Source organism: Leucoraja erinacea, unplaced genomic scaffold (assembly GCF_028641065.1).
Source record: "Leucoraja erinacea ecotype New England unplaced genomic scaffold, Leri_hhj_1 Leri_874S, whole genome shotgun sequence".
NCBI classification, from domain to species: Eukaryota; Metazoa; Chordata; class Chondrichthyes; order Rajiformes; family Rajidae; genus Leucoraja; species Leucoraja erinaceus.
This window is the reverse complement of record NW_026576811.1, coordinates 42,433-67,916: the sequence shown is the minus strand read 5'-3', so window position 1 is coordinate 67,916 and position 25,484 is coordinate 42,433. Positions and strand designations below refer to the sequence as shown.

The following is a 25,484-nucleotide window of genomic DNA, read 5'->3' as shown; positions in this document are numbered from 1 at the left end:
GCTTATTCGTTCAAGTTTGGTCTGAAAGTGGTGTCACATGCCCACTTTAGTGAAACTTATATTTTGAGTTCCCGACGCCATAGCCACTTAAAAAGCAAACAAGAACACAACCGGGCCCACATAAAATAAAATTTTAACAGAAACATCCACCTACACTGGAATGCACCTTCTTGACTGTGATGGAAGGTACTAAAAGTACCGTTCATTCCTCATCCCTTCCTCGGTTTTTGTTTCACCCGTGTCGAGGATGTTGAATCCTCCCGGCTGCAGTTGCCGCTGCCGACGGGGTCCGATGTCCGAAGCCGTCTCACGTTGGTGATTACGGGAAAATCTGGCATTGGGCAGGATGTTGGGGGAACACTCCAAAGCATGGAGGCTCCCACTATCGCCTCTTCTTACACTTACAGTCGGGAAAACGTAGGGGCCATCTCAAATGGTGTCTAGTCAGGTGGGCCGAAGTCACAACATTATCCCCTAGGTTGGAGCCCATTATACCTGGGGATCTTGACACAGGGAACCCCATCCCCCCCCCCGTCTCCATATAATATCAATTAGTGGAAAAATGATAAAACGAAACCTGCCTCCACCACACTGATCACTGGAAGCTCATTCCACAACCGCTACCACTCTCTGAGTAAAGAAGTTCCCCCTCATGTACCCCTAAAAATTCTGTCCCTTAATTCTCAAAGTCAGTCCCCCTGTTGGATCTTCCCTAACTCTCAAGTGGGAAAAGCGTGTATCGACATCAACTCTCGGTCTAATCCCTCTCATCTTTTAAAGACCTCTATCGGAGTCCCCCCTAACCTTCGGCGCTCCAAGAAATAAAGCCTAGAACTTGATTCAACCTTTCTCTGGTAGATGCGGTTTAGTTGCTGAAACCCAGGCATTTAGTAATCCTCCTTGTAACCTCTCGATTTTGTTTCATAGCATTATATAGGCTAGGCGGACTCCAAAATGTAGGACCATACTCCAAAATTGGCCTCACCAATGCCTTGTACAATTTTAACATTCCATCCCAACAGACTTCTGAGTATCATCCCTATGCTTTAGAGGGAAAGGCCAGCACACCAAAAGCTTTGACTTTACACCCCCTACTATAATGAGAGTTCCACTTTCAGGGAAATGTAGCACAGTTCTTACCAGATACCTACAAGTTCACCCTGCAATGCTTTCAATTCCCTACCATTTACCATGTACGTCCTATTTTGATTGGTCCTGCACTCAGATGTAGAACCCTCACACTTATTCAGCATTAAACTCCATCTCAATCTTTCAGCCCACTTGCTTAATGATTTGCATGAACCTGCCTCCACCTGTAGACTTTGAAAATATACGTCCTTATCCTAAAACCCCACCTTCTAGGATCATCTCATACTTAAGAACCAATTTACTACCACATATCATCCAGATCATTGATGTACTGACAAACAACAGTGAAAGTCATGTCCTCTTGTTTTTGAACATCTTCCCTATCACTGCCTCAAAGTGAAAAGCTTTGTCCACTCACGTTAGCTGTCTATCATCTCCTCTCATCATTTTGAAAAGACCTCTAGATCAAAAACTCCATAAGACCTTTAGCTCAATTGACGACCTTCTTAAACCAAACTCCGGGAACTGGGAACCTTGTCAAACAAGGGCCTCCAGTTTGAGAATAAAGATAGACACTGAAAACTGACTTTACCTTTATTTTTTTTTATTTTAACCTTCAAAAAATTCAAGAATCTAGTCAAACATTCCTTCCAGGCACAAATCCGTTGGGGACTGTCCCTAAGTATGTTTATCAAGATGCTTTATATTATCTCTAAGTATCCTGTCCATTCGGGGCCTACCACTTTTTTTGGATTAATATGCAGTTACCATACCGCCCATACTAATATAAAAATGCAACAAGAAACTCATCACACCGTAAAAAATTTACAGAACATCTACTGGTTTGGTCTTAATTGAACATTTACTCTAGACCAACAATATAACAATTACAGCACGAAAACGGCCACCCTCCGGCCACTACAGTCCGTTTAATGACCCTGACAATTTTTTTTTCCCCTTATTTCCCACCTCCTGCACTCATGTACATAACCCTCCCTTTCCCTTCTCATCCCATATGCCATGCCTTTTTATATTTTTAAATGTCTACCAATGAACTTCTTCGAGTCCTGGATCTCTTCTCAGACCTCTTGAATGGAGGACCGCTGAAAAGCTAGTATGAGTCTGTACCACAAAGTGATAGGTGGAGCTCAAAATGATGAGTAACTCTACGCGCTGGGACAGGTCAGCATTTACTTGAGATAAGTACTGGGTTGAAGTTTTCCACTTTAGCCCCCCTATTCAGAATGATAGGTGGAACAAAAGGTGAGGGGGGACACACGAAAACTGCAGATGCTGGGAATCCTTCGTGCAAATAGAACGCGATTTAGTTAGATGCACAGAATCTCTTGCCCAGAGTGGGGGGATCGGGGACCAGAGGACATAGGTTCAAGGTGAAGGGAAATAGATTTAACAGGAATCTGAGGGGTAACTTTTCAACCGAGAGTGGTGGGTGTATGAATTGAATTGAATTGAATTGAATTGAATTTCCTTTATTGTCATTCAGACCTTACGGTCTGAACAAAATTTTGTGCCTGCGGTCATACATACAATGATGACAATAAGAAACAACAATAAACCACAAATTAACATCCACCACAGTGAGTCCTCCAAACACCTCCATCACTGTGGTGGAGTCAAAAATCTTTAGGGCTGCATCCTCTTCTCTTCCCCTTTCCTCCCTCTGCGCTGAGGCAATTCCCCCACCCACGCGATGGTACAAACAGTACCCCCAGGAGCTCACCGAACCCCGCGAACGGACCCGGTTCAAACACTGCGGCCCAGGGGTGGTCGAAAGCCCGCCGCACCTCCCTCCCAGCACACGCTCCGCCGGCCCGCATGCCCTGCTGAACCCAGGACTCTGGACACCACCGCCAGAACGTTGTCCCAGCCACCGGAGCACCGTCCCACCCCCGGACCAGATCGCCCCAAGTGAGTAGCCCCTCCCCCCCTCGGGCTGTGCCATTCCACCTCTCCACGGTTCCCATTCCTCCCTCGGCTGGGCCACTCCAGTGGAGCGCCGTTCCTCCTCGGCTCGGGCCACTCCAGCGGCCACAGTGCCGTTTCCCCTCCCTCCGCCACGGGAGTGCTCCGCCCACTGGGCCACTCTGGGAGTGCGTTTTTTTCCTGCCCTCTCGTTGGCTGGGCCACTCCAGCGGGAGTGCCGTTTCCTCCCTCGGGGCTGGGCACCTCCAGCGGGAGTGCCATTCCTCCCTCGGCCTGAGGCCATCCTCCGGGTGCCCCTCAGCACCATGGGCCGCTCTCACGGGAGCACCGTTTCCGTCCCGGCTGGGCCGGGAGCGAGCCCAGCGACGATGTCCTGTCAAGCTGCGCTCCAGAGACCCGATGGGTCGCCGCTCCGCTAGGGCTCAGCGTAGATAGGAGGCAAAGAAAGGGGACACGACAAAAAAGTTCGTATTCCCCCTGCAGGGAGTAGACGACAGCAGCCCCATTTCACCCCCCCCCACCCCCCTCCCCCCATAAACACAGCCTAAAAACCAAAAACAGAACAGTTAAACAACAAACGAAAAAAAACAACAATAAGGAAAGTGTAGGAAAGACAAACAGAGACTGGCAGGCGAGCCGCAGCCGTTCCCATTTTCGGGCGAGGGAAAATAAGGAGATAAAAGGATGTGAGATAAGGAGAGAGGAATGTATATGTGCAGCTTTAAGGGACATTGGTCAGGTAGCATTTGGAGTATTGCATACAGTTCTGGTCACTCCATTACAGGACTGATGTGGAGGCTTTGGGGAAGGTGCAGAGATGGTTAACCAGAATGGTTTAAAAACAAGGAACTGCAGATGCTGGTTTACAAAAAAGGACACAAAATGCTGGAGTAACTCAGCGGGACAGGCAGCATCTCTGGAGAGAAGGACTGGGTGACATTTCGGGTCGAGACTGAGGAGGGTCTCGACCAGAAATGTTACCCATTCCTTCCAGTATTTTGTGTTTACCTAAACAGCGCCTATCTATCCACGTGGCGGTGTGCCAGCAGGCTGGAGGAGCGGGCAAAGGCCTTGCCACAGAGCGGGCAGGTGAAGGGGCGCTGGCCGGTGTGGACTCGCCGGTGCTCCAGCAGGTGGTCAAGGCGGGTGAAGCCCTTACCACAGGACGGGCAGGGGAAGGGGACGCTCACCGCTGTGGGTACGCCGGTGCTGCCACAGGCTGGACATGCGGGTGAAACCCTTGCCACACTCAGCGCACACAAAGGGTCTCTCTCCGGTGTGTATCCGCTGGTGCTCCCGCTGCGCCCATGCTCTCTTGTCACAGTGGGAGCAGCTGCTCGCCGACGTGGGCCCGCTGGTGATGCCGCAACCCCCGCGAGCTGTCAAACGACTCACCACAGTACGGGCAGTCGTAGGGCGGGCTACTGGTGTGCACGTGCTGGTGAGACAGGGCGTGGGAGGCCATGGCAAAGCGCTCTCCACACACCAGGCTGGGGACGGGACGGTTGCCGGCGTGCATCCGCTGGTGGGACAGCAGCCTGGAGGAGCAGGTGAAGCCCTTGCCGCACTGGGCACAGGTGTAGGGGCGCTCGCCGGTGTGGGTGCGCTGGTGCCTCAGCAGGCTGCCGGACTGGGTGAAGCCCTTGCCGGCTGGAGCGGGTGAAGCCCTTGCCGCACTGGGCACAGGTGTAGGGCCGCTCCCCGGTGTGTGTGCGCCGGTGCAGCTGCAGGCTGGCTGGAGTGGGTGAAGCCCTTGCCGCACTGGGTGCAGGTGTAGGGGCGCTCGCCGGTGTGGGTGCGCTGGTGCTTCAGCAGGCTGCTGGAGTGGGTGAAGCCCTTGCCGCACTGGGCGCAGGTGTAGGGGCGCTCGCCGGTGTGGGTGCGCTGGTGCTTCAGCAGGTTGCTGGATTGGGTGAAGCCCTTGCCGCACTGGGCACAGGTGTAGGGGCGCTCGCCGGTGTGGGTGCGCTGGTGCTGCAGCAGGCTGCTGGACTGGGTGAAGCCCTTGTCGCACTGGGCGCAGGTGTAGGGGCGCTCGCCGGTGTGGGTGCGCTGGTGCTTCAGCAGGCTGCTGGAGCGGGTGAAGCCCTTGCCGCAGTCGCTGCAGGTGAAGGGACGCTCCCCGGTGTGCAGCCGCCTGTGCACCTTCAGGTCCTTGGACAACTTGAAGCCTTTGCCGCAGTCGGAGCAGGTGAAGGGCCGCTCACTGCTGTGCACCCGCTGGTGCTCCCGCAGCCCCGACAACTGGGGAAAACTCTTTCCGCATGTGGAGCATCCATAGGGCTTCTCGCCCGTGTGAACCCTCCGGTGGGCCTCTAGGACATTCGCCGTCTTGAAACTCTTGTCGCACTCTGAGCAGTTGAAGGGACGTTCTCCCGTGTGCACCCGCCTGTGGCTGTGCAGCTGGCTCGGGCACTGCCAGGCCTTGCCACACACGTCGCACTCATAACGCTTCTCCTTGTTGTGCCCCGTCATGTAGTCCTCCATCGAAGCTCAGCCCCGTCGAAGCTGAGCCCGCACACCGAGCAAGGGGGGGGGGCTCACCTGCACCCTCGCCACCCTCAATAGCCGCTCACGTCGTCGTCTCTCCATCCACAGCAATGGCTCCTAAACCCTACAGGAGGGGAACAAAGGGTCAACAAGCTGGCAAACAGGACATTACTAACACATATTGAGTGTGTTTATGGCGGAGGAAACCATTACGTAATTCTGCGCGGCACACTAGCGCACCGGTATAGTTGCTGTCTCACCGCCAGAGTCCCGGGGTCGATCCTGCCTACGGGTGCTGCCCGTGCAGAGATTTACGTTCTCATCCAGCACTTTGTCATAGTCATAGAGTGATACAGCATTGGAAAGAGGCCCTTTGGCCCAACTCATACCCACACTTCTAGATCCCTCGGCTCCACACAATCCGCAAGGGTCAGAGTTGTAATGTCCAAGTGAGACCAAACCTGGAGTATTGTGTACGGTATTGGTCCCCTAATTTGAGGAAGGACATTCTTGCTATTGAGGGAGAGCAGCGTAGGTTTACAAGGTTAATTCCCGGGATGGCGGGACTGTCATATGCTGAGAGAATGGAGCGGCTGGGATTGTACTCTGGAGTTTAGAAGGATGAGAGGGGATCTTATTGAAACATATAAGATTGTTAAGGGTTTGGACATGCTAGAGGCAGGAAACATGTTTCCGATAATGGGGGAGTCCAGAACCAGGGGCCACAGTTTAAGAATAAGGGGTAAGTCATTTTGGAACGAAGACGAGGAAACACTTTTTTTCTCACAGAGAGTTGGTGAGTGTGGAATTCTCTGCCTCAGAGGGCGGTGGAGGCCGGTTCCCTGGATACATTCAAGAGAGAGCTAGATAGGGCTCTTAAAGATAGTGGAGTCAGGGGATATGGGGAGAAGGCAGGAACGGGGTACTGATTCGGGATGATCAGCCATGATCACATTGAATGGCGGTGCTGGCTCAAAGGGCAGAATGGCCTACTCCTGCACCTATTGTCTATTGCCCCAGCACCCCGCCATTCACAGTGAAGATCCTGCCCTGGTTTGACTTCCTAAACTGCAACACCCTCCCCACCCCCAAACAATGTGACTTCCTCCCTGTGGCCCCCTGCCCCTTACCTCCTGCTCCTTAGCCCCCTTTGCTCCCCCCCACCCCAAACAATGTGAACCCCTTCCTTGACTCACTTGACCCCTCCCCCTCCCCCCCAGTTCCCTGCCCCCCCATTCATCCCCTCCAAACCCACTGACCCCTTGAATCCCTCCCCATCCATTTGCTCCCCTGTTCCCCCCGCAACTCACTTCACCCTTTTCCAACCCCAGACCTCTCTCCTCTCCCCCTCCCTCCCCCCGGACTGTCTCCTCTCTCTCTCTAACACTCTCCCCTTATTCCTGCCCCTCTCAGCCTCCACCGCTCACATAATCTCTCTCTCCTCCCCTCCCCCCTCTCTCTCTCACACATCTCCTTCGAGTCTCCACCCTTCTAACTCTCTCTCATTCTGCTCCTCTCTCTCTATCCCCTCCCACAACTCTCTTTCTCTCCACCCCTCCTATCATCTCCCCATTCTCCCTCTCTACCACTCCACCCCACCCCTCTCTCCCCCCTCTCTCTCTCTTCTCTCTCTCTCTCTCTCCCTCTTTATCTCTCTCTATCCCCTTCTCCATCTCTCCCTCTTCTTCTTCTTCTCTCTTCTATAATCACATTTTTTTTGGCGGTTGGCAAACTCTCTTTTTGTGCATTACCACCTCCCAACTGGCATGGAGTGTGTCTCCAAACAACACCATTACAATACTCTCTAACCTATATCCTTCCGAAAATTCCTTTACCCTGAAAGAAAACATCAGGATTTGATAGCACTTATATGAACCCCCTTGCAAAATATCTACCAAATCAATTGTACTCCTTCTTTTCTGAACTGCTCACTCATCCGTTCTCTCTCCTCCTCATACCTCTCACAATGTACAATGACATGCTCCCCATCGTTTCCTCTTGCCCACATCTATTCACATCTGCCTGCTCTTCTCCCTAGCTGCCCATTACTCAAAAAGTGTACTGTTCAGACCAGTGTGTCCAAATCTAATCTCTTGAAAATCACTGTCTCCTCTTCTCTGTTCTTCCTGCTTTCTCTGTCTCTCTCCACTTTCCTCCGGGACTCTGTAGAACCACTGTCTTTCCGTTCTTCCTCCCACTCCCTTTTTGTTCTTTCCTTCAGTCTTTGCTTAATAATTCTCTCTCAGTTTTACCTATGTTAATAGGTAAATCAATCTTACTTCTCTTCTGTTACCTCTTTTGCTACCCCTATCTTCTAGGGTTTCCTCGGATATGCGGAGTCAGGGGATATGGGGTAGAAATATTCTCCTAAGCCCCTCCTTGAATTCTGATCAGTGTTTGTTCACATGGAATGGCGAATGTCTGGCTCCACTGGCCGAATGGCCTCTACTCCTCTCTCTCATTCCCTCTCTCTCACTCTCTCCTCACTCACCTCTCTCTCTCTCTCTCTCTCTCGTTCTCTCTCTCCCCCTCTTTATTTCTCTCTATCTCTCCCATTCCCTCTCTCCCTCTCTCTCACCATCCTATGCAGGTCTCCTCCATCTTTGGGGCCGCGGTTTACGTCATATCCGGGCTGAGTGTGGCCGCCCCGCAGCCTGCGGGGCAACGGGCCGGGTCAGTGACGTCATTTCCGGGCTGCGCCGCGCGGCCTCTCTCTCCGTCTCCGGGGCAACGGGCCGGGGGCGCGACGTCATTTCCCCTGCGCCGCATGGCCTCTCTCTCTGTCTCCGGGGCAACGGGCCGGGGGCGCGACGTCATTTCCCCTGCGCCGCACGGCCTCTCTCTCTGTCTCCGGGGCAACGGCCGGGGCGCGACGTCATTTCCCCTGCGCCGCGCGGTCTCTCTCTCTCTCTCTCCGTCTCCGGGGCAACGGGCAGCGCGCGGGCGGGATGAGATGAGCCGCGAGTGAGTGAGTGAGTGAGGACCCGGGCCGGGCCGGGCCGGACACGGTGAGAGGCTCCGGTGGATCAGGGCGGGCGGGGCGGGCGCGCTGGCTGGGGATTCGGTGCCGGGGGGTCCAGGCCGCGGCCTCGCACCCGGGAGACAGTGACTGGGCCTGGGGTTGGCGGAGCTCGGGGAGCCGGGCCTGGGGTTGGGGTTGGCGGAGCTCGGGGAGCCGGGCCGGGCCTGGGGTTGGGGTTGGCGGAGCTCGGGGAGCCGGGCCTGGGGTTGGGGTTGGCGGAGCTCGGGGAGCCGGGCCTGGGGTTGGGGTTGGCGGAGCCCGGGGAGCCGGGCCTGGGGTTGGGGTTGGCGGAGCTCGGGGAGCCGGGCCTGGGGCCATAGAAACATAGAAATTAGGTGCAGGAGTAGAGGCCATTCGGCCCTTCGAGCCTGCACCGCCATTCAATATGATCATGGCTGATCATCCAACTCAGTATCCCGTACCTGCCTTCTCTCCATACCCCCTGATCCCCTTTAGCCACAAGGGCCACATCTAACTCCCTCTTAAATATAGCCAATGAACTGTGGCCCCAACTACCCTCTGTGGCAGACAGTTCCAGAGATTCACCACTCGGTGTGAAAAATGTTTTTCTCATCTCGGTCTTAAAGGATTCCCCCCTTATCCTTAAGCTGTGACCCCTTGTCCTGGACTTCCCCAACATCGGGAACAATCTTCCTGCATCTAGCCTGTCCAATCCCTTAAGAATTTTGTAAGTTTCTATAAGATCCCCCCTCAAATCTCCTAAATTCTAGCAAGTATAGGCCGAGTCTATCCAGTCTTTCTTCATAGAGTTACAGAGAAAGGGTTGAACAAGTTAGGGCTTTATTCTTTGGAGCGCAGAAGGTTAAGGGGGGACTTGATAGAGGTTTTTAAAATGATGAGAGGGATAGACAGAGTTGACGTGGAAAAGCTTTTCCCACTGAGAGTAGGGAAGATTCAAACAAGGGGACATGACTTGAGAATTAAGGGACTGAAGTTTAGGGGTAACATGAGGGGGAACCTCTTTACTCAGAGAGTGGTAGCTGTGTGGAATGAGCTTCCAGTGAAGGTGGTGGAGTCAGGTTCGTTTTTATCATTTAAAAATAAATTGGATAGTTATATGGATGGGAAGGGAATGGAGGGCTATGGTCTGAGCGCAGGTATATGGGACTAGGGGAGATTATGTGTTCGGCACGGACTAGAAGGGTCGAGATGGCCTGTTTCCATGCTGTAATTGTTATATGTTATATATATGTTATATGAAAGTCCTGACATCCCAGGAATCAGTCTAGTGAACCTTCTCTTTACTCCCTCTATGGCAATAATGTCCTTCCTCAGATTTGGAGACCAAAACTGTACACAATACTCCACGTGTGGTCTCACCAAGACCCTGTACAACTGCAGTAGAACCTCCCTGCTCCTATACTCAAATCCTTTTGCTTTGAAAGCTAACATACCATTCGCTTTCTTCACTGCCTGTTGCACCTGCATGCCTACTTTCAATGACTGGTGTACCATGACACCCAGGTCTCGTTGCATCTCCCCTTTTCCTAATTGGCCACCATTTAGATAATAGTCTGCTTTCCTGTTTTTGCCACCAAAGTGGATAACCTCACAACTATCCACATTATACTGCATCTGCCAAACATTTGCCCACTCGCCCAGCCTATCCAAGTCACCTTGCAGTCTCCTAGCATCCTCCTCACAGCTAACACTGCCCCCCAGCTTAGTGTCATCCGCACACTTGGAGATGTTGCATTCAATTCCCTTGTCCAAATCATTAATATATATTGTAAATCGCTGGGGTCCCAGCACTGAGCCTTGCGGTACCCCACTAGTCACTGCCTGCCATTGTGAAAAGGACCCGTTTACTCCTACTCTTTGCTATGGGATGATGGTGTTGAAGAAGCTTATGAGGAAAAAGACAAAGTACTCTGAACAGGCAGCTGAAGCTGCCCAGAATGGCAGGAAGACCAAGATTTTCCCAGTTGAAGTGGGATGCAGGAGATTTGTTGTTACATCTACGACCAGGCTATTAAAGAAAATGGAGGTGAGGGTTTGCTCCCTCCAACAAGCAATCAAGTCATCATCAAATTCTGCAGAAAAAAGCAGCAATTGGATTTGGATCAAAAGGAGAGATAACAATTGGGTTGCAAGATGTAGACAGGAGGGTTTGGAATTGTGGGAGGTATAACTGGGACTCCAGGTCTCACCCATGAGCCCTCTGGAGATGTTGTGGGCTTATCAATGAAACGTCAAAGAAGGAGGGTGCCCACCTGATGTCCCCGATGACGTACCTCCACTCACCACTCCACTCCCACTGCAAATAGCAAGAAACATAGAAATTAGGTGCAGGAGTAGGCCATTCGGCCCTTCGAGCCGGCACCACCATTCAATATGATCATGGCTGATCATCCAACTCGGTATCCCGTACCTGCCTTCTCTCCATACCCTCCGATCCCCTTAGCCACAAGGGCCACATCTAACTCCCTCTTAAATATAGCCAATGAACTGGCCTCAACTACCCTCTGTGGCAGAGAGTTCCAGAGATTCACCACTCGGTGTGAAAAAAGTTCTTCTCATCTCGGTCTTAAAGGATTTCCCCCTTATCCTTAAGCTGTGACCCCTTGTCCTGGACTTCCCCAACATCGGGAACAATCTTCCTGCATCTAGGCTGTCCAATCCCTTAAGAATTTTGTAAGTTTCTATAAGATCCCCCCTCAAATCTCCTAAATTCTAGCAAGTATAGGCCAAGTCTATCCAGTCTTTCTTCATAGAGTTACAGAGAAAGGTTGAACAAGTTAGGGCTTTATTCTTTGGAGCGCAGAAGGTTAAGGGGGGACTTGATAGAGGTTTTTAAAATGATGAGAGGGATAGACAGAGTTGACGTGGAAAAGCTTTTCCCACTGAGAGTAGGGAAGATTCAAACAAGGGGACATGACTTGAGAATTAAGGGACTGAAGTTTAGGGGTAACATGAGGGGGAACCTCTTTACTCAGAGAGTGGTAGCTGTGTGGAATGAGCTTCCAGTGAAGGTGGTGGAGTCAGGTTCGTTTTTATCATTTAAAAATAAATTGGATAGTTATATGGATGGGAAGGGAATGGAGGGTTATGGTCTGAGCGCAGGTATATGGGACTAGGGGAGATTATGTGTTCGGCACGGACTAGAAGGGTCGAGATGGCCTGTTTCCATGCTGTAATTGTTATTTGTGATATATATGTTATATGAAAGTCCTGACATCCCAGGAATCAGTCTAGTGAACCTTCTCTTTACTCCCTCTATGGCAATAATGTCCTTCCTCAGATTTGGAGACCAAAACTGTACACAATACTCCACGTGTGGTCTCACCAAGACCCTGTACAACTGCAGTAGAACCTCCCTGCTCCTATACTCAAATCCTTTTGCTTTGAAAGCTAACATACCATTCGCTTTCTTCACTGCCTGTTGCACCTGCATGCCTACTTTCAATGACTGGTGTACCATGACACCCAGGTCTCGTTGCATCTCCCCTTTTCCTAATTGGCCACCATTTAGACAATAGTCTGCTTTTCTGTTTTTGCCACCAAAGTGGATAACCTCACAACTATCCACATTATACTGCATCTGCCAAACATTTGCCCACTCGCCCAGCCTATCCAAGTCACCTTGCAGTCTCCTAGCATCCTCCTCACAGCTAACACTGCCCCCCAGCTTAGTGTCATCCGCACACTTGGAGATGTTGCATTCAATTCCCTTGTCCAAATCATTAATATATATTGTAAATCGCTGGGGTCCCAGCACTGAGCCTTGCGGTACCCCACTAGTCACTGCCTGCCATTGTGAAAAGGACCCGTTTACTCCTACTCTTTGCTATGGGATGATGGTGTTGAAGAAGCTTATGAGGAAAAAGACAAAGTACTCTGAACAGGCAGCTGAAGCTGCCCAGAATGGCAGGAAGACCAAGATTTTCCCAGTTGAAGTGGGATGCAGGGGATTTGTTGCTACATCTACGACCAGGCTATTAAAGAAAATGGAGGTGAGGGGTTGCTCCCTCCAACAAGCAATCAAGTCATCATCAAATTCTGCAGAAAAAAGCAGCAATTGGATTTGGATCAAAAGGAGAGATAACAATTGGGTTGCAAGATGTAGACAGGAGGGTTTGGAATTGTGGGAGGTATAACTGGGACTCCAGGTCTCACCCATGAGCCCTCTGGAGATGTTGTGGGCTTATCAATGAAACGTCAAAGAAGGAGGGTGCCCACCTGATGTCCCCGATGACGTACCTCCACTCACCACTCCACTCCCACTGCAAATAGCAAGAAACATAGAAATTAGGTGCAGGAGTAGGCCATTCGGCCCTTCGAGCCTGCACCGCCATTCAATATGATCATGGCTGATCATCCAACTCGGTATCCCGTACCTGCCTTCTCTCCATACCCTCTGATCCCCTTAGCCACAAGGGCCACATCTAACTCCCTCTTAAATATAGCCAATGAACTGGCCTCGACTACCCTATGCGGCAGAGAGTTCCAGAGATTCACCACTCTCTGTGTGAAAAAAGTTCTTCTCATCTCGGTTTTAAAGGATTTCCCCCTTATCCTTAAGCTGTGAGATTTCCCCCTTATCCTTAAGAGTGCCGACTTATTACAGGGATTGAAACATCAAGTCCTATTAGCTCTACTGTTGCTAAACAATCACTCTCCCCCCCACTCCCCTCGGCATGTTATTACTCATTTCTGGCTTAGTAGTAAACTATACTGCAGTACTAATGCAGTAAAGTAAGCATCAATTATCTCTAGCGTAGTAGGGTTAAAACCAAGGTGCTCACCAAGTCTTTGTTTTTTCCAGCTTGCGGAAACCACCTGCCGAACTCTTCTCGATTAGGCAACGATTTTCCAGTTTCTCTATCGCTGTAGCTTCATCAGGGAAAGAGATCTACTTCTAGCCGGTAAGGGGTTTTAAAGAGTAGGTTGATGTCCCTCCCTTTCTGGGTTTGCCCCTCCCATGTGCTGAGTCCTAGAGTTCAGCTTCAATTTGCTTCAAACAGATGACAACACAAAAGTTAGTAATACAGTAACGTCTTTATTTCGCCAGGTGGGTGTGGGAGTCAACTCTCACAGTATGTAAAATACAGACTACAGAGTCTATCTTTCTCCACACACAGAGGTAATGTTCAATCAGATATATTTATACCCTAATAATCAGCAATTCAGCAATTCTTTATCTTACAGACCATTGTACAGCCTCTTGCCTGTTCATGTTATTGTGCTGTAATCTCGATAGTGTTGCAGAAGAAAGGCAAAAACATTCATGTATTTGTGCTGTACTCTTGCTAGTGCTAATGTGAGGCTTTACTTAAACTCATTAACTACTTACAAGGCAGACCCTTTAAAAATAGGTCATTAGAAAGAAAAAACTATTTCAAATTAACAGATATTTTTCTGAGATAAAGGCATTTCCAATTCGTATCCAACACCTCAATCTGAATCCCACATGGCCAATGTGCAATTCAGATCTCTCTTGAATTCAATTCAAAAGGTATAGGAAGAAATCAAACTTAAAATACCGATAAGGTCACAAATCTAAATGCCAGGTCACATAGCGAAGAAAATAAACAATCTCTGCTGAGCCACATCCGCTGCTTAATAAAAGTTGAGAAGATAGAGAGATAGAGAATAAACAGTCAATTTCATAAAAACATAGAAAATAGGTGCAGGAGGAGGCCATTCGGCCCTTCGAGCCAGCACCGCCATTCATTGTGATCATGGCTGATCATCCCCTATCAATAACTCGTGCCCATATCCCTTGACTCCACTAGCCCCCAGGGCTCTATCTAACTCTCTCTTAAATCCATCCAGTGACTTGACCTCCACAGCCCTCTGTGGCAGGGAATTCCATAAATTCACAACTGGGTGAAAAAGTTTTTTCTCACCTCAGTCTTAAATGACCCCCCTTTATTCTAAGACTGTGGCCCCAGGTTCTGGACTCACACAACATTGGGACCATTTTTCCTGCATCTAGCTTGTCCAGTTCTTTTATAATTTTACTAGACCAAGTGCAGACCCGTTGGGTCTGCTCCCCCAATGGTGTGATTCCCCCAACCCAATATTCCACCATGCACCCGTCTCCTCCAATGAAATTGAAGCCGTTGACAAATGTAAGTTTCCAGCACTCCCCTGCCTCCCTCAATTGCACCTCCCCTGCCTGCTGCAGCAGTGAAAAGTTCAGTGTTCCTGTCTTGCAACTTTGTTTCGAAGTGTGTTGGAAGCTGATAGGAAGGAGCAGCCGTCAACGAAACAAAAGGCAGGAAGGGGGAGTACTGCAGGCGGATGGTGGACGGATTTGAGTTTTATATATTAATAGATAGATAGATAGATAGATAGATAGATAGATAGATAGATAGATAGATAGATAGATAGATAGATAGATGAACCAAATGCAGGTAGGTAGGATATGGGTAAACGGGGCAACTTGGTTGCCATAAGCAAGTTCAGCCGAAGGCCCTGTTAGCTTGCAGCATAACTCCAAAACTTTAAATCCTATTGTTGATAATTTCAATTGATGAGCATGCAATACACAGCTCCATTCAGATTAGAAAGAGGGGAAAGAGTCGGGAGGGAGAGTGGAGGGGAAGGGGGAGAGAAGTGGAAGAGTGGGGAGGGAGGTGGAGAGGGGTAGCGGGAGTGATGGAAGAGGGATAGGGGAAGGGGGCGGGGGAGAGGGAAGGGGGTGGGGTAGAGAGTGAAGGGGGTGGGGGAGAGAGGGATGGGTGGGTGAGAGAGGGAGAGGGGTGAGGAGAGGGAAACATAGAAACATAAGATTCTATAAGATTACCCCTCAATCTTCTAAATTCTAGCTAGTACAAGCCGAGTTTATCCAGTCTTTCTTCATATGAAAGTCCTGCCATCCCAGGAGTCAGTCTGGTGAACCGTCTCTGTACTCCCTCTATGGCAATAATGTCTTTGGGCATTGTGACATCACACGATGACACGGTCACCAGGGGCTGGGGCTGGTGCAAAGACATATGTAAATGGATCCATCCCGATTGGACATCTGCGAGCATTGGGCATTGTGACATCACACGACGGGAACGAATCAAAAGGCAGGAAGGGATCCGTACTGCAGGCGGACTGATTTGAGTTTTATATATTACTAGACCAAGTGCAGACCCGTTGGGTCTGTTTCCCCAACAGCGTTTGCGGGGGGGGGGGGGGGGAGTAGGGGCTGCGGCATCACACTCAAATTAACCACCCCCCAAACTCACAGGGGGGGGGGGGGGGGGGGGGGGGGTGGGTGAGAAGAGGGGAGGGAGGGGAGAGGAGGAGGAGGAGGAAACATGACAGATTTGGGAGGGAAAGGAGAGCGGGGGTAGGGGGAGTGAGAGATGGGGGAGAGGGGGGGAGAGAGATGGGGGGAGGGGGGGATGGGGGGGAGGGAGGGGGGAGAGAGGGGTGGAGAGAGAGACGGTAAAGAGTGGGGAGTGAGATGGAGAGGGGTAGGGGGAAGGGGGTGGGTGTAGAGAGGGAAGGAGGGTGAGGGGGAGGGGTGAGGAGAGGGAAACATAGAAATTAAGTGCAGTAGTAGGCCATTCGGACCTTCGAGCCTGCACCACCATTCAATATGATCAAGGATGATCATCCAACTCAGTATCCTGTACCTGCCTTCTCTCCATACCCCCTGATCCCTTTAGCCACAAGGGCCACATCTAACTCCCTCTTAAATATAGCCAATGAACTGGCTTCAACTACCTTCTGTGGCAGAGAATTCCAGAGATTCACCACTCTCTGTGTGACAAATGTTTTTCTCATCTCTGTCATAAAGGATTTCCCCCTTATCCTTAAACTGTGACCCCCTGTTCTGGACTTCCCCAACATCTGGAACAATCTACCTGCATCTAGCCTGTCCAACCCCTTAAGAATTTTGTAAGTTTGTATAAGATCCCCCCTCAATCTTCTAAAATCCAGCGAGTACAAGCCAAGTCTATCCAGTCTTTCTTCATTTGAAAGTCCTGACATCCCAGGAATCAGTCTGTTGAACCTTCTCTGTACTCCCTCTATGGTCTGTTTCCCCAACGGCGTTTGCGGGGGGGAGTGAGAAGAGGGGAGGGAGGAGGAGGAAACGGGATAGATTTGGGAGGGAAAGGAGAGCGGGGTAGGGGGGGTGAGGGATGGGAGGGAGCTTTGGGGGGGGGGGGGGATGTGGAGGGAGGGGAGGGGGGAGCGAGGGGAGCAGGGTGGGATGGGGAGAGGGGTGGGGGGAAAGAGGGGAATGAGTGGGGTGGGGAGGGAGGAGGAGGGGTAGCGGGAGTGATGGAAGAGGGACAGAGGGATAGGGGAAGGGTGTGGGGGGAGAGAGGGAAGGGGGTGGTGGTAGAGAGGGAAGGGGGTGGGGGAGAGAGGGAGGGATGGGGGAGAGGGGTGAGGGGGAGGGGGAGGAGAGAGTGGGAGAGAAGTGGAAGAGTGGGGAGGGAGGGAGGGGTAGAGGGGTAGCGGGAGTGGTAGAAGAGGGACAGAGGGGTAGGAGGAAGGGGGTGGTGGTAGAGAGGGAAGGGGGTGGTGGTAGAGAGGGAAGGGGCATGGGGGAGAGAGAGATGGGTGGCCGAGGGAGAGGGGTGAGGAGAGGGACACATAGAAACCTAGAAATTAAGTGCAGTAGTAGGCCATTCGGCCCTTCGAGCCTGCACCATTCTCCATTCAATATGATCACGGCTGATAGAAACATAGAAATTAGGTGCAGGAGTAGGCCATTCGGCCCTTCGAGCCTGCACCGCCATTCAATATGATCATGGCTGATCATCCAACTCAGTATCCCGTTCCTGCCTTCTCTCCATACCCCCTGATCCCCTTAGCCACAAGGGCCACATCTAACTCCCTCTTAAATAGAGCCAATGAACTGGCCTCAATTACCCTCTGTGGCAGAGTTCCAGAGATTCGCCACTCTCTGTGTGAAAAAAGTTCTTCTCATCTCGGTTTTAAAGGATTTCCCCCTTATCCTTAAGCTGTGACCCCTTGTCCTGGACTTCCCTAACATCAGGAACAATCTTCCTGCATCTAGCCTGTCCAACCCCTTAAGAATTTTGTAAGTTTCTATAAGATCCCCTCTCAGTCTCCTATATTCTAGAGAGTATAAACCAAGTCTATCCAGTCTTTCTTCATCCCAGGAATCAGTCTGTTGAACCGCCTCTGCACTCCCTCTATGGCAATAATGTCCTTCCACAGATTTGGAGACCAAAACTGTACGCAATACGCCAGGTGTGGTCTCACCAAGACCCTGTACAACTGCAGTAGAACCTCCCTGCTCCTATACTCAAATCCTTTTGCAATGAAAGCTAACATACCATTCGCTTTCTTTACTGCCTGCTGCACCTGCATGCCTACCTTCAATGACTGGTGTACCATGACACCCAGGTCTCGCTGCATCTCCCCCTTTCCCAATCGGCCACCATTTAGATAATAGTCTGCTTTCCCTTTTTTGCCACCAAAATGGATAACCTCACATTTATCCACATTATACTGCATCTGCCAAACATTTGCCCACTCACCCAGCCTATCCAAGTCACCTTGCAGTCTCCTAGCATCCTCCTCACAGATTCCCCCTCTCCATACCCCCTGATCCCTTTAGCCACAAGGGCCACATCTAACTCCCTCTTAAATATAGCCAATGAACTGGCCTCCACTACCTTCTGTGGCAGAGAGTTCCAGAGACTCACCAGTATCTGTGTGAAAAATGTTTCCCTCATCTCAGTACTAAAGGATTTCCCCTTTATCCCTAAACTGTGTCCCGCGTGTCCTGGACTTCCCCAACATCTGGAACAATCTTCCTGCATCAGACAAATGCAATTCAGGACTTTTCACTTCACAAGCAAAACCAGAATGACAGTTAGTGAAGAATTTGAATAATCACTGAGCGTTCTCTATGGCAACAATGTATTTGAGCATTGGGCATTGTGACATCACACGATGGAATGTTCACCATGGGCGGGGCTCCTGCAAAGGCATATGTAAATGAATCCATTCCGATTGGACATATGTGAACATTGGGCATTGTGACATCACACGATGGAACGTTCACAGGGGGCTGGTTCTGCTTGTGTGGGTGAGAATCCAGTTTCTTTTTGAAATATTGAGGTGGTGGGGGGGGGGGGGTGTAGGATTTGATTAAAAAGGTGTACTTAAACACGACGAAATGTAACGAGGAGCGGATACTTAGAAAGAAAAGCGAAATCTCTACCGAAATGGAAAAGACGTCGGCGATTCCGCGTCCGGTTTCGGAGTTGCGGAGCGTCAAAGGAAGAAACGCGGCGGACGCCGTACGGCGGCAGGCGGACTGATTTGAGTTTTATATATATAAAGAAAGATAGATGATATGATATGATATATGATATGATGATAGATAGATATGTTTCTATAAGATCCCCCTCATCCTTCTAAACTCCAGTGAATACAAGCCTAGTCTTTTCAATCTTTCCTCATATGACAGTCCCGCAATCCCAGGGATCAATCTCGTGACCCTACGCTGCACTGCTTCAATCACAAGGATGTCCTTCCTCAAATTAGGAGACCAAAACTGTACACAATACTCCAGATGTGGTCTCACCAGAGCCCTGTACAACTGCAGAAGAACCTCTTAACTCCTATACTGAAATCCTCTTGTTATGAAGGCCAAAATTCCATTCGCTTTCTTCACTGCCTGCTGTACCTGCACGCCAACTTTCAGTGACTGGTGTACAAGGACACCCAGGTCTCGCTGTACCTCCCCCTTACCTAACCTAACCCCATTAAGATAATAATCTGCCCCCTTGTTTTAGCCGCCAAAGTGGATAACCTCACATTTATCTATATAATACTGCATCTGCCACGCATCTGCCCACTCACTCAACCTGTCCAGGTCACCCTGCAACCCCCTAACATCCTCTTCACAGTTCACACTGCCACCCAGCTTTGTGTCATCTGCAAAGTTGCTAGTGTTGCTCCTAATTCCCTCTTCCAAATCATTAATATATATGGTAAGTAGTTGCGGCCCCAACACCGAGCCTTGCGGCACTCTACTCGCCACTGCCTGCCATTCTGAAAAGGACCCGTTCACTCCTATCTGCCAACCTATTTTCTACCCATGTCAACACCCCCAATACAATGTGGTCTAATTTTAATCACCAGTCTCCCGTGCGGAACCTTATCAAGGGCTTTCTGAAAGTCTAGATACACTACATCCACTGGCACCCCTTCATCCATTTTACTTGTCGCATCCTCAAAAAATTCCAGAAGATTAGTCAAGCATGATTTCCCTTTCATAAATCCATGTTGACCTGGAATAATCCTTTTACTGCTATCCAAATGCCCCAAGAATCTAGATCTAAGAATCTAAATCCCTGCCCCCTGCACCTGTTCCTCAGCCACACATTCAGGTCCCGTATCTCCCTGTTCTTGCTCTCGCCCGCACGAGGAACCCTGGAGGTCCTGCTTTTCAGCATTTTTCCACATAGATAGCCAATGCGTTTCCGAAGAGCAAGGGAAAGTAAAATAACTGTGTGCAGCTCCACCCCCACACAACTGCAACTTCCTAGAGACACCACCTTTTAAACCACATGAGACTCTACAATCAATCTCGGGTGGGGTTGATGGGTGGGCGCCGTGAGGCCGGGATGGTGGAAGAGTAATGTCGCGGCTGAGGGGAGTCTCTCTCTCTATCGTTCTCTATCTCTCTCTCTATCTCGCTATCTCTCTCATCTCTATCTCTCTCTATATCTATCGCTCTGCTTCTTCTTACGTATGGCGTGCACAGCCTAAAATTGTCGGACAACTTGTTCTATTTGATCTTATTTGATTGTGCACGCAGGGTTGGTTGCATTTGTCGAAACAGGGCGGACCACATGAAGGTTGCAATCCCCCACCCCGTCTCTCCTTCTCTCTCCCTGTCTCTTCCTCCCTGTGTCTCTTCCTCCCTGTGTCTCTCTTATAAATTTTATTTTTCATTTTAAACAAATCAACACAATAATGAAAAAAGGCACGTTAATAAGACACATTCAAATAATACACAAAAGAAAAATACAAAAATATACAGAAACATAAAATAAATAGAAATAATTAAAAAATATATATATTAAAAAAGTGATATATAATGCAACTATACCATCAGTCACACACCACACCAATCCCACCTTGGTTAATTAGAATAGAATAGAATAGAATACGTTTATTGTCAACAACATTCCATTGCCTCTCCTTCGGTTTAAAAAGAACAAACAACAGCCATTGACTCACATATACACAAATTAGTAAAGAAAATAATAAATAGGCACTAAAAATATTTTAAAAGAATATTGCGCATTATCTTGCATTAAGAGTGAAGAGTGCGCCAACACATAGCAAAATTTAACAAACCGGCCCTGAGTCTGGCAGAACCTGCAAATCTGTAAAGTATGATAAAAAAAAAAGGCTGCCATTTGTGAAAAAAATGATCAGTACATCCCCTCACTATATTTAATTTTCTCAAGTTTAAGAAAAAGCACTACATCTTTGAGCCACTGTGACACAGAGGGTGGGTTCGGGAATTTCCACTGTAGGAGTAGGCGACGTCTGGCTATTAAAGATGTAAAATTAAAAATTTAATTTTGCACGGAGTTTAACCGACCTGACACATCCGGGGCCCCCAAAATGTCAATCAATGGACAGGGTTGTAGAGGTATTCCCATTACAGTACATTGCCCACCCACAACGTTATCTCACCACTCCTCAGTAAGTTGAAGTCCCAGCTCTTCCTCCCAAGCAGCCCTTGTTTTAGAGTTGGACTGATCGCAAAGATCCAGAATGAATGCGGTTATACATCTCTGAAACAATCCCTCTTTGTTGTGTCTTGAAAGTAATCAAACTATCCCATATTTGTCGTGGAGGTGAAGAGGGAAAACTAGAAAAACATTTAGAAACAAAGTGTCTAACTTGGAAGTACCTAAAAAATGATTTGCTGGTAATCCATACAATGATAATAAATTGGTAAAGATGTTAAAAATACCATCTGAAAACAGATCAACAAAACACTGTATACCTTTGTTATGCCATACCGAAAAAAACAGAATCCAAATGTGAGGGAGAAAACAGGTGATTGTTACATAATGGACCTAAAGGAGATTCAGCTACAAATTTGAAATGTTTCTTGAATTGATACCAAATCTTTAAAGTATTAAGCACAACAGGATTTTTGATAAACAATGAAATCTTGGTTGGAAGAGAGGAACATATAAGAGCAGATATAGAGGATGAAGGAGGGCAAGAGTGGGCTTCCAGTTCGCACCAAGCTAAATAAATCAACCCAACAACGTATTTTATAAATGTGAGTAGCCCAGTAGTAGAATTGAAAGTTCGGTAAAGCGAGACCACCACTGAGCTTACATCATTGGAGTAATGATTTACGGATCCTCGGGGGCTTCACACCCCAAATAAAAGAGCTAATCATTTTGTCTAGGGAGTCAAAAAATGTTTTGGTAAGAATAAAGGAATTGATTGAAACAAATAAAGAAATTTAGTCAAAACATTCATTTTAACAACATTAGTCTTCCCAATTAAAGAGAGAGGCAGATTATTCCATCTCTGAAAATCAGATTTCACTTTAGTCATGAGCAGGGTAAAGTTGGCAGACAAAAGGCCTGAGAATATACGCGTCACATTGATGCAAAGATACTTGAATCCAGAACGAGAGATTTTAAAGGCCAAATCAGCTTCCTGAAGTTACATACCTGCTGCGTTAATAAGGTAGCATTCACTCTTTTGAAGATTTAGATTATATTCTGAAAAAGAACAAAAAATATCCATAATTGATAGGATACCCGGAAGACAAGATGCGGGATCAGTTCCATACAGCAACAAATCATCCGCATACAGAGATAAACGATATTCGACACCGTTACGAATAACACCTTTAAAGGAAGTGGAGGACCTTAAAGAAATGGCCAGTGGTTCAATAGCCAAAGCGAAGAGAGATGGAGATAAAGGGCAGCCCCGATGTGTCCCACGTTCTAGTGCAAAGTATTCAGAACGAATATCATTTGTTTGAACACTAGCTTGTGGCGATGCATACAGTAATCTTACCCAACTGATCAATTTATATCCAAAACCAAATTTCTTCAATAGGTACGCCCACTCAACCCTATCAAATGCCTTCTCAGCATTAATAAGATTACAATCTCAGGTAAATTACATCAGCATTCGGTAAATACAGGGGTCTATAAGAACCACAGGAAGTGGGGTCTTTATCTTTCGTTAACAGAAGAACTATTGAAGATTGAGTCAGTGTGGGAGATAACAAACCATTTTCCAAAGATTCATTGAACATCAACAAAAGTAGAGATGCCAATTTATCAATAAATGTCTTTAGAAACTCTATTGGAAATCCATCAGGACCTGGGGCTTTGTTAGATTGCATTGCTGTAATTGCAAAACTTAGTTCTTCAAGGGAAAGTGGAGCATCCAATTCTTTTGCACGGTCAGAATCAATGGTAGGATTCTCAAGATTGGCCAGAAACTGATTCATTTTGGTAGAATCAGCAGGGAATTCTAATTTGTATAGGGAAGAATAAAATGATTTATATGTGGCATTAATTTCCACAGGATCCGTAACAGTCGTGTTAGAAACATTATTAATTTGAGGTATAAGACGTGAGGTGAACTGATGTTTTAATTGGTGTGCTAGTAATCGATTTGCTTTATCACCATGTTCATAATAAGTACCACGAGTTTGTAACAACAGTCGCTCAGCACTTCTGGTAGAAATAAGATCAAACTCTGCCTGAAGATTAAGATGCTTCTTAAATAGTTCTGGAGAAGGATCGGATGAACATTCTTGATCGAGGCTATTAATAGCAGATGTAAGCTCAGTATTGTATTGTGTTGGTATTGTGTATTGGTATTGTGTTTTTTATTAGAATAGGAGGAATATGAAATAATCTGCCCTCTAAGAAATTAATCTCCCAAATTAATGAAAAATATGTAGATTCCCTCTGGTTAAAGAAGAGAAACTTGAGAATTGAGTTTGAAACAAATTCACCAAATGTTTTATCACCCAACAATAAAGAGTTGAATCTCCAAAGGGGGGGGGGGGTCAGGGGTAGATTTCTGTATGGGTAACTGAATATCTAGAAATAATGGTGCATGATCAGATATTAGTATACTTGAATAATCCGAGGAAACAGCACATGAGTTGAGACTATTATCAATAAAGAAATAATCTATTCTTGAATAAGACTCCTAAATGTGCAATAAAAGGCACAACTAATAATGAATATCCCATAGCGGCTTAAATGAAATATTACCTCATGTAGGCTAAAAGGATGTACGTGAAAATACCACTTCAAAAATATGTAAACACCAATATACCGTACTATCTTTTGGAGGCCTAATATTAGTGCAAAATAAGGTATTATCACACAACAATTTAAACAAGTTAAATTCGCCCTGCGTATAAAAGGAAAATTGCAGCGAAGATGAACTAATGTAAGTTGAACAGGAGTAAACAAGTGTAAATGTAAACAAACATCAAATGTGAACAAGTATTTGAATGTAAACTAAAGGCATGGATGCATGACATTATTGCAACATATTGTACAACATCACCCAATATTCATCTTGTTGACGTAAGCCTTGGCATCCTCCGCCGAGTCAAAGTCTTTCTCCACACCTTGGTAGCTGATCCGGAGTCGGGCCGGGTGGAAAAGACCATAGTGAACCCCCTTCACAACATGCAGCTGTTTTCTGACCACGTTGAAGGCTGCCCGGGCCCGAGCCACCTTAGCAGTGTGGTCGGGATAAACGAGATCCTCATCTCACCGGTATCGATGTGTCGAACCTCTCTCGCACACTGTAAAACATTTACACAGTCGTTGTAGTAATGGAACCTGGCAATGATGGGTCGTGGTTGTTCACCGGGTCGTGGTTTCGGCTGTGTGGATCAGTGCACCCGGTCCAGTAGCGGCTCTTTGTCCAGCTTGAACGCGTCCTTAAGCAGGGTGGCGATAGCAATGGAATTGACGACCGTCTCCTCAGGAATCCCCACTAATCTTATGTTGTTGTGGCGCGATCTGGATTCGAGATCCTCACATATTTTGTCCAAGTTAAAAAAACTCAAAACTCAGCAGTTAGACGCTTGATGTGAATCTTCAGCTCAGCAATCTCGTCCGTACAGGCAGAAAGTGACTCCTCCATTATCCCCACAGTACCTTGGAGTATGGCCAACTCAATGTCCGTAGCAACCATATCGTTGACGAGTTGTGTTTTCACGGCTTGAAGGTCGACTCTGATTGTGGACAAATCATCACCCAATGCTGCTCGTAGTCGGTTTTAAAAATATCTGCAATGTTCTGTCTCAAAGATGTTAGCAATTCTAGCTTCAGGACCTCCACATCGACAACTTGCGGTCCTGCCTTCAGCGAGGTAGAGCCATGGGGCAGGGTCGAGGTACCTGTAGATGTGGTCTCTTCCTGCAAACTAGGTCTCTGTTGTTGAACTGCACCACGAGCTCTGGTGCTTTTAGTAGCCATAATAACTCGTCCAAAAAATCAAGTCGCCAGCACAAAACCCACTGGAATATCTTTCCTCAAAATTATTATCAAAACAGAGCCGATGAATAAGTTTTAATCAAAATCTGCGGGAGACGCTAACCTCATGTCTTACTCAATAGGTTGCTCAGCAGTGACCCCCTCTCTCTCTCTCTCTCTATGTCTTTCTCTCTCTGTCTCTCTCTCTCTCTCCATCTGTGGGATGTACACAGCTACATTGGACGTTGAGGCGGGGTCCGTCTGTGGGGCTGTGGCTCCCGCAGGCTGCCTCGCTGTTCCAGCCAGTCTCTGACGTCAGGTTCAAAACTCCTTTCTAAGATCCACCATTCTGATTTTAAATTTATCACCCAAATTTTTCTTCTACCAGATTAAGGCTCTGGCGACCGCCTCCTGCACACGATCAGTTAGTTCACCCTCCAGGTCCACCACATCCAGATTTTCCGGGCTAATTTGGTAAT

General features: G+C 48.2%; 2 pseudogenes; one reads left to right on the top strand and one right to left on the bottom strand.

The window, feature by feature from the left end:
* Positions 1-3,695: 3,695 nt before the first annotated feature.
* On the bottom strand, positions 3,696-6,219 carry LOC129694960 (zinc finger protein 239-like; annotated as a pseudogene).
* A 3,136-nt stretch (positions 6,220-9,355) lies between these two features.
* The window catches only part of LOC129694961 (zinc finger protein 850-like), a 49,991-nt pseudogene continuing 33,862 nt past the window's right edge, over positions 9,356-25,484 (top strand).